The following is a 9364-nucleotide window of genomic DNA, read 5'->3' as shown; positions in this document are numbered from 1 at the left end:
CCATAAACGGCTCGTCAATCGGAGCTCCGTAGCTCAAGTTATGGTGGTTTGAAGATCAAAGAGAGTTAGGTTTTCTCTCTTCTCTTCTCTCTTCTTAATTCAGCGCCCCAACCCTTCTTTTTAGGGTAAAATGAGCTGAAATGCTCATAACTAATGTTTATATATGTTGGGTCTTGGGCCCACTTAGACCCAGTTCACTTATTTTTGTCCGTTGGCCCAATTTTGGACCAAAGCCTTTAAGATTAGCGCTCTAAATCGCACTTCAAATATTTCTACCTCCCCTAATTATAATTCCTCATTTCTTAATCTTATTTACTCATAATCAATTTTCTCAGCTGCAGTACCAGACAGGTCTCAGCCGGTACTGCCGGTCAAGATTCCACTGCGCGCTTTTACGCAGAAAACTATGTCTTCCGACTCGGAAAAATTCACTGAATCCAAAAATCATATTTAAATCATCAAATTCCAATTGCCAAATATTCCAACCATATTCGCTCCTACTTAACTCATTAAACAGATTTGGCACAAAACAGAGATCCGTAGTCCAAGTTATGTCCCGTCAAAGTATGCCCAAAAACCATATTTTTCATACAAAACCACAAAGTGCCATTTTCAAAACAAGCCATTTTCAACTCTTTTCAAAATCAATCAAAACATGCCAATTTCATCCCTTTTTTTTTTGAAATCAATAAAAATATATCAAATTCAACATCAAGCCTCCTCAACTCACACATTGACACTTTACCATAATTCACCAAAATCACTATCCCATCATTTTAACCTACTTCACCCAAGTGGGCTTCTGTAGCTCCAGAAAATCCACTTCGAGTGCAGGGAGGTCAGAATTGTAAATCATGTTGCTTGTATGCGAAGTTTGTATTCGTAGGTTTTGATGAATGACAAACCAAAAATCGACATGAAAGACAAACCAACAAACAACTTGAATGAACAAGCATGTTGAAAGATCAACCAACATTCAACGTTGAGGAATGAAGAGTTGAAAGCAACACAACAACAACAAGAAACTCAAGTCCACAACATTTGAAGACAAGTATAGTGTCTTAGGACTTAGGTAACTTCTTGTTAAGAACCAATTGCTAAATCTCTCAACACACACTCACAAAATGTTTTGATTATCATATCATACGCACATCTTGCAATTCGATGCTAGCCAAATGGTTTAAAACTTGTTTTCAAAGGTACAAAAGCATAGGAATTGACTCCAACAAGTTTGAGATCAATCCTAAGTATTTTGAAGTGATTTTAAGCCATTCTTTAAGGTTTGCATCGATGCACACTCATCTTGCATCGATGCAAAGCATGCAACGACTTGTTGCATCGATGCAAAGATGTTTGCATCCATGCAACCTAGCTGAAAATTCAAATTTCAACTTCAAAGACACATTTGCATCGATGCAAAGTGTTATGCATCGATGCAAATAATTCAAAAACATAAAAAAACGGCTAGTTTTGACAAAAAGTTTTTAAAGTGATATAATACACAATTTGTGAGAGCAATATCAATTGGTTCAATAGTGCTAAACTTGTAATCATACACTCTTCTAGAGAGTACTCATTTCATCTCAACAATTCTTTGAGAATTGTTTTCTTGTTCACTTTGTAAATTGGAGTGTGATCTCCAAGGTTGAGTCAAGAGTTATAAACACTATGGTCGGTGAGGATACCATAGAGGTATACTAAGTACTCAAGGCAAATCTTAGAGAAGGTATCTCTAAGTGGAGTGGGTTAGTATACTAGTGGTGATCATATACCGTGAGGTGTTAGAAACTAAGGACTCGGTTTGTAAAAGGTTTTGCGCGAGCACCTTGAAGCTTGGGAATAGTGGAACTTCTCAATTGCGATTGAGAAAGAAAGTGGACGTAGGACAAGGATTGTGCCGAACCACTCTAAATAGCGTTTGCATCTCTCCAAACTCATCTCTTCAATATTATTGTCTTTTACCTTTGAGCAAATAAATTGTGATCGAAAAGTAGCTTCGTAAGTACTTAAGGAGTAGCTTAAGTCCGATTGGTGAAAAGCTTGATCAATTTATTTGAGTTGGTGTCTATTGGAAAGTAAAATCTCCTTATAAATGCTTAGCAATTGAGTTAAGCTCTTGGAAAAATACTAGTACAATAACACTTTTGTATATTGGTTTTAACTTTCGCAAAAAGATTCATTGTTGTTGCAATACTCAATTCACCCCCCCTCTTGAGTAATTGTGCATAGGTTCTACAAGAATCCAACAGCATCTGTAGTCCTTTTCAGTCTCTGAATCAGATTTTTGCTCAAGTCCCTTAATTTCAGCCAGAAAATACCTGAAATCACAGAAAAACACACAAACTCATAGTAAAGTCCAGAAAAGTGAATTTTAACTAAAAACTAATAAAAATATACTAAAAACTAACTAAAACATACTAAAAACATTCTAAAAACAATGCCAAAAAGAGTATAAATTATCCGCTCATCAAAGATCAAAAGCCAGACTCACACTTTCTGCCTAAAAAAAAGATAGCCCAAGCTTCTTCTTTTGTGCCCCCCATTTATCAAAACAAACAAAAAACTCTAAAGTCCCTAAACCCCCCAAACGACATAGCACTTTCATCACTCATTCTCCCTTTCAACCCATGGTTCCTCACATTGCTGCAGTCGTCTTCTTTGCAACCGTAGCCCACACTATTCTCCCTCAACATTGCCGCCACCATCTTCCGAGCTCATTGCCGCCACCTCTGTTGCAAAGAGAAAACACCTCCATTGGCTCTTCTTTATCAGAAACTCCATGGACGTGCTGCGTTTCTTTCCATAAACGGTGAGCTGCACCTCATCTGCTTCTTCTTCCCCTGACAAGGACACCATTTAGGCACTAAGAACGATGAGAACACCGTATAACCTTCGTCTTCAACAGATCCCATAGCTGCTCCAATAGTGTTAGTAGTTAGGAATTAGGGTTGATTCTGCATTTCTTTCTGAGTTAGTGTTGTGCCTTCTACCTTGTTCTTTATTTTCAATTTCTCAATTTCTGAGTTAGGGTTGGCAAAATTGGTTCTTGCTTTGGTTTTTGGGAACTCATTTGGGAGAATCTTCGGAGAGTTTCTAATTAGAATTCTTGGGGTTTTGTTACATTTTGCTGTGATTTCTCTTACTGGAATAGTACTGCTTTAGAGTCATAGGGAATACAGAAAACCAAAGGAACGAGCTTGGAAAGGGTGATGACTCAAACGACATTGTTTGAGCATTGGGGGCTTTTATGTCCCGTTACCTTTTTATACCATCCACGTGGGATACTGTAATAGCTACGTCTACAGAATGGTATCCACGTCAGACATCTCTGTTACACTTCGCAAATACAGATGAAAGGATAGATCCAGGTATCCATATTTTTATAAAATCAGGGACTTAAATGTATTTTTCAATCTTCAGGAACTTCAATATCCGCAGGATAAAAGGTCAAGGACCTATTTGTTCTTTTCTCTACTTAGATTGTTATTGTTTATTGCTTTTGATGACTTACATTATCAAATGGCTATTTCATATATATATCTCGTAAAATATAAATAGGACCGGATGAGAGGACGTATCAAACACTTGGGAGACTTTGGAGAGCCTCGAACATGTGTGTGATTACATTAATGAGTTTGATGCCAAGTATGGTAAAAAAAGAAGCTAGTATATATCAAATATATTTCAATTCAATGCGATTTAAGAAATATTAATTGAGTAACTATGTAATAATTTTTTACTATTACTTTTACGTGAAGATATCTTCACGTGAATAATCATATTTAATTAAATAACTTTGAGTGAGTTTCTATATTCTTGAAGTATAAAATCAAGAATTATTGAGAATCTCAAGAAAAAGAACAAAGAAAAGGCATTGTCATCACGTCCTTTCATTACAAATTCATCTCCTTTCTATTTTAAAGAAGAAGAGGAGTCAAAAGAGAAGCAAGACAAGGAAAAAAAACAAAAACAAACTAAGGATGATAATGACGACTCTGATTATGATGTGAATGTTAAAGTCTCCCCTAGTGTTAGTGGGGGTGTTTAAATCCAAATCGATTCAAATTAAACCGCTTATCTAATCTAATCCAATCTAAAGCGAAAATCGATTAAAACCGTACTAATTTGAATTTGATTGGATTCTATTTTTTACTAAACACATGGATCGAATTGGATTTCAGATCTACTTATCAAAACCAATCAGATCCAATCTAAACCGCACAATGTGCTATAATATTATTGTTTTATTATTATATTTATAATTTTACTTGTAATATGTTCAATTTGTTATACATTTTTATATTATTCATGTATTATTATTGTTTAATAAATATTTTAGGACCAAAATGAGATTTATTTATTTATTTTAACTAATTTATAATTTTATTTCTATTGTTATGTTGTTGTTAGTTTGTCAAGATATTTTTGAGACTTGTTATGTCATTATTGGTTATTTAAAATTTGATGTTGAGACTTGTTATATATATTAAATTTTTTTAATTTATAAAACTGCAAATCCAAAGCACTTGAAATTGGATTGGATTATATTGAATTCTTTAAAAAAATTATCCAATCCAAACCGCACCACAAATAAAATTAGTGTTTGGATTGAATGAATTTTTTATTCAAAACCGATCCAAATCGCACTGCAAATACCCCTAAGTGTTAGACGACCAATTGAAAGGTACTCCGATCCCTTTAATTTTGTTTTCAAATAACATATAGCATAACTTTTGCTATTTTGAGAATTTTATTTATCAATAAGTCTAAAAGTTTATACAGTCTAATTGGTTGTAGTTTATAGGCTTGTGTTAATAACTAAGCAATACCTATGACTGGTCAAAGATCTTTAATTTTTAATTCCTATTGGTAAAGGCTTGATTAATTTAAAATTCTTAGAGGTACGGTAGTGATTACTTCAACTCAAATTTGATTTAGTTTGTAAACATTATCACTCTCTTGAATCAAATTCATAGAATTAAGTATTTCGAGCATTTTTTGAATTTGTAAAATAGTTCAACTTCTATGATTTTGTAAAGATATTTGCAACTTATTCTTGAACTGAATATTCAATTAATACTTCTTTCTCATTTATTAATTCTCTAATTTTATGAAATCATATATTAATATGCTTTGATATAACACTTTACTTCAACCGTAACGGGTTCAAGGATGGGTATTGGATGTGGACAAAAGACGGAGAAGTGGATGACAAATGGGGGGTAAGAATTCGTGGTTTGATTGTCATGTCTATTATACAGAGGATACAATGGCATTCTACCTGACAAACGAGGGTAAGAATTCGTGGTTTGTTATCGAAGGTTCCTCGACATTGATCATCCTTTTTGGAACAACAAGGACTTATTTAGGAATAATAAAACTAAACAAGAAGAGGCACCCATGAGGTTGAGTGGTTTGCAGATTTGGCATCGTGTCGGTAGAATCCCAAGGATCGTCGATAATAGGGTACGGTTGAAACCTTCGGGATATGGCACTAAGCATAATTGGACAAAACAGAGTATATTTTGAGAGTTGCCATATTGAAAAGACAACTTGGTTCGTCGTCGTCTTGACGTGATGCACATTAAAAAAACTTGTTTGATAATATCATGCACACGGTAATGGACGATGAGTGAACCAAGGATAATGATAAGGCAAGGTTAGACTTGATGGACATTTACAGGTGGCTAGATCTGAACATAAAGAGACTTGAGAACACCTGGTGGGCTAAACCAAAGACGGTGTTCGCTCTAACAAGAAACCGGAGATAAGATGTTTGTAGGTGGATTAAGGAATTGAGATTTTCCGATGGTTATGCCTCTAACTTAGGTAGGTGTGCAAACGTGTCACAGGGTAGGCTTGCTAGGTTGAAGAGTCATGATTGTCATGTCTTTATGGACTTATTGCTTTCTATCGCGTTTAGAAAACTTCCTACCAACATTTGGAAACTCCTTCACTACAAGAAAAAAGAATATTTGTAACAAAAAAAATTGTTACGAAAATTCAAAAATTTGAATCAAAAGGAATTTGTAACAAAAAAAAGGGGCCGTTGCAGTATGTCCCGTTACAAAAAGTATTTGTAACAAAAAATGAAACTGTTACATTTCAAAACAATATTTTGTAACAAATTTTTTTGGTACAGAAATCAAAATTTGTTACAAAAGTGATAACAAATTTTAATCTTCAAAATATTTTTGGTGACAATATATTTTTTTCTATCATAAAATTTTGTTACAAAATATAATTTTATTTGTAACATTTTATTTTCTTTAGTTACAAAAGCACAATATTTATTTTATATTAATTTTTTAATACAAATTACATACATAATTTACCAAATTATTTTTTAATTAATTGATATATTAACTATTTTATTGAGCAAGTCAAACATTTATATAATATATAAAAACATAGATAATTCAAACATACTTCATTTAACTAAAATTGTTTTAAAACAAAATAGCATTAATGTCCACATTGATTAGTTCTACAAGTTATATTTCTCACACAAGTTCAATCAAAAGTTAAAAGTCTAACATAGATTAGTATCTCTATAAATCAAAATATTCTTTAGTCCTTTAGGTAGCATGTTATCACCATTTTAGCACTCCTATAAATGAGAAAAACTGAAACAGAAAATTAAAAATAAGATATAACACCAATTATAATTTTTCCCATTAAGTTTATTCAAAAATAAAAATTTTGACAAAACCTCCCCTAAAACTTAGATATTTCTACCGTCTACGGTTCTAGCAATAACAACCAATTCATTACTTATTTCTCAGCTAATACACAACCAAAGTTATCAAACCAAATAATAGAACATTTGTCATTTAACAATCATGACACAAGTAAAATGTAATTAAAAACTGAATTAAAACTAAAGAAAAGCTCATAAAATAAAAGTAAATAACAAATTGAATCTTAAAGAAGTGCATCTACAGAAAAAGGATACAAGCCATTTCCCTTCTTTTGCTATCAGAAGGGATACCTTCAACATATAAAGAAAAAAATGATATAATACAAATACAAGATATTGAACACTGAAATGAAGAGGATAAAGGGGAGATCCTTACTTGAACTGGCAGCTAAGGGAAGGAGAAGAGCAGCAGTGAGCCAGAGAGACTAGAGAGGTAGAGATGCAGTCATCCAAACACACTATAAAGCTTAAATCCAATTTAATTCGACAGCACCGGCATCAATGAATATAAAGATTAAATCCTAAATCAAGGAATCATAAAGAACTACCTAAATCAAAATGACATAATGACACAAATCAAAGTTTGACTATTCTTGAATATAAATTCAACCCATTGGTCCATTATTAACTGACCACTGCATACAACCATGGTTCTATTACCATCAATTCACAATCATAGTTTCCTGCTTAATGATCTAGCATTATAGTCATACTTGATAAGATTTGTTATCAGCAACATGGACCTAACATCCCTATCAAGTACCCTTCCTGTTTCAAGAACCCTTTGAAAGGTGGCATTCCTTTAATCTGCGTGCCTTGCATACAAAATTTTGTTGTGTGAATCAACTCGAGCCCGCAATGAAGCAATGTAAATATCAGTTATGTTATAATTGTAGGCTTTAATGACTCAAAGTTATCTTCCAAAATCTTAGTAGTTTGACTAATTTGAGGTGTAAAAAAGGAGAGGAAAAAGAACACATGTATCGAATTAATCCCCATGAAAATTTCTTTGATGTGTAAAAAGCGAGGATAAAACCGCACCTGTATTTTACATATAAAACTAATTCACATAAATTTACATCTCATTTTTACCCCTCAACCAAACATACACTTGAGTGTTGAGGCAAATGAAGAAAGGATAAAAAATTGCACATGTATCTGATTAGTAGTTATCAAAGCCATTAGTTCTTTTTCAAGCCCAATAGCAGTCGTCTTGGAAGCACTAGCCATCATTTGCAAATCAACAGACACAAATGGGAGTGTATACTAAATGAAGAAAGTAAAACAATTTATTAAACCAAAAATAGAAAGAGCAAAACATCCATTCTAGATAATCAAATAAGTCAAATATTGCACGATGCAAATACAACATTCATCAATTAATTACTCTAACAATCAATTAGAAGAACTAGTGATCCCAGTAATACAATACAAATACATCAATTTGTTACCTTTGGCAAATATACAAGATTCGAACGGATACTGAACAGAGGCTCGAACACGTGACGGAATCGAGGCTGAGCAGAGGCTGGAAGACAATGGTTGAAGAAGCGGCAGAAGCATGGCAAAACGGCGGCGGATGCACTGCTCGGTGAAACGGCGGTGGATGCACGGCAAAACAGAGGCAGAAGCTCGGCAAAACAAAGGCGGAAGCTTCGCGAACAAGGGCCGAACAGATGCTTTGCGACGACAACGAAGCGGTGCGGACGCGATGGACCAGACACGACGATGACGAAGCGGTGTGGACACGGCGGACCAAACATGGCGGTGCCTTTCCCTCCTTCCTCCCTTCCTTCACCCTCGTTTACTTACTCTCTCTTCTCTGTTTTCTTCTTTCTTTCCGAGTGAGGGTGCTGATGCGTGAGCATCTTCCCTATCTTTTCCTAGTAAATTTGCATTTAATTTATTGAGTTTAATTCATGGTTCTGAAAACCAAACCGGACCGGTCGGTTCAACTGAAAAAATCGGGAACCGATCACCTAACCGGTCCGGGTAAGGTCAGAAACTGTCTGGCAGAAAACCGGTGAAAAAACCGATCGAACTGGCGGTTAACCGGTGAACTGGGAGAACCGGCCGATTTTTTACGGTTTATTGGTTTGCATATTAAACTTCAAAACGGCGTCGTTTTGAAGAAAAAAGAAAGGGGCTACGCAGAAGCCACGAACCCTAATGGCTAATTCGGTCCCAATCCTCATCTCACTATCTCAGTATCTCAGTCTCAACTCTCACCCTCTCATCCTCTCAGGAACCCTAATAGCCACCACCATCGCCACCGTGGTGCACGAAATTGCAATCACACTTTTGCAACCCCGCACAACTAACCAGCAAGTGCACTGGGTCGTCCAAGTAATACCTTACGTGAGTAAGGGTCGATCCCACGGAGATTGTCGGCTTGAAGCAAGCTATGGTTATCTTGTGAATCTTAGTCAGGATATCAGAAATTATCAGGATTGATTGTAAAAAGCAAAAGAACATAAAACAGGTACTTGAATTGCAGTGATGGAGAATAGGTTGAGGTTTTGGAGATGCTCCATCTTCTGAATCTCTGCTTTCCTACTGTCTTCTTCTTTAAACACGCAAGGCTCCTTCCATGGCAAGCTGTATGCAAGGGTTTCACCGTTGTCAGTGGCTACCTCCCATCCTCTCAGTGGAAATGTTCAACGC

General features: G+C 35.1%; 1 pseudogene; it reads right to left on the bottom strand.

Annotated features, from left to right (window-relative positions):
* Positions 1 to 8463, bottom strand: part of LOC110281590 (LEAF RUST 10 DISEASE-RESISTANCE LOCUS RECEPTOR-LIKE PROTEIN KINASE-like 2.4) — a 22074-nt pseudogene extending 13611 nt beyond the window's left edge.
* Between the last annotated feature and the right edge of the window lie 901 nt (positions 8464 to 9364).

The sequence above is a fragment of the Arachis duranensis genome, chromosome 5 (assembly GCF_000817695.3).
Source record: "Arachis duranensis cultivar V14167 chromosome 5, aradu.V14167.gnm2.J7QH, whole genome shotgun sequence".
NCBI lineage: Eukaryota > Viridiplantae > Streptophyta > Magnoliopsida > Fabales > Fabaceae > Arachis > Arachis duranensis.
Note: the sequence above shows the minus strand (reverse complement) of the source record. Positions and strands in the feature narration are given on the sequence as shown.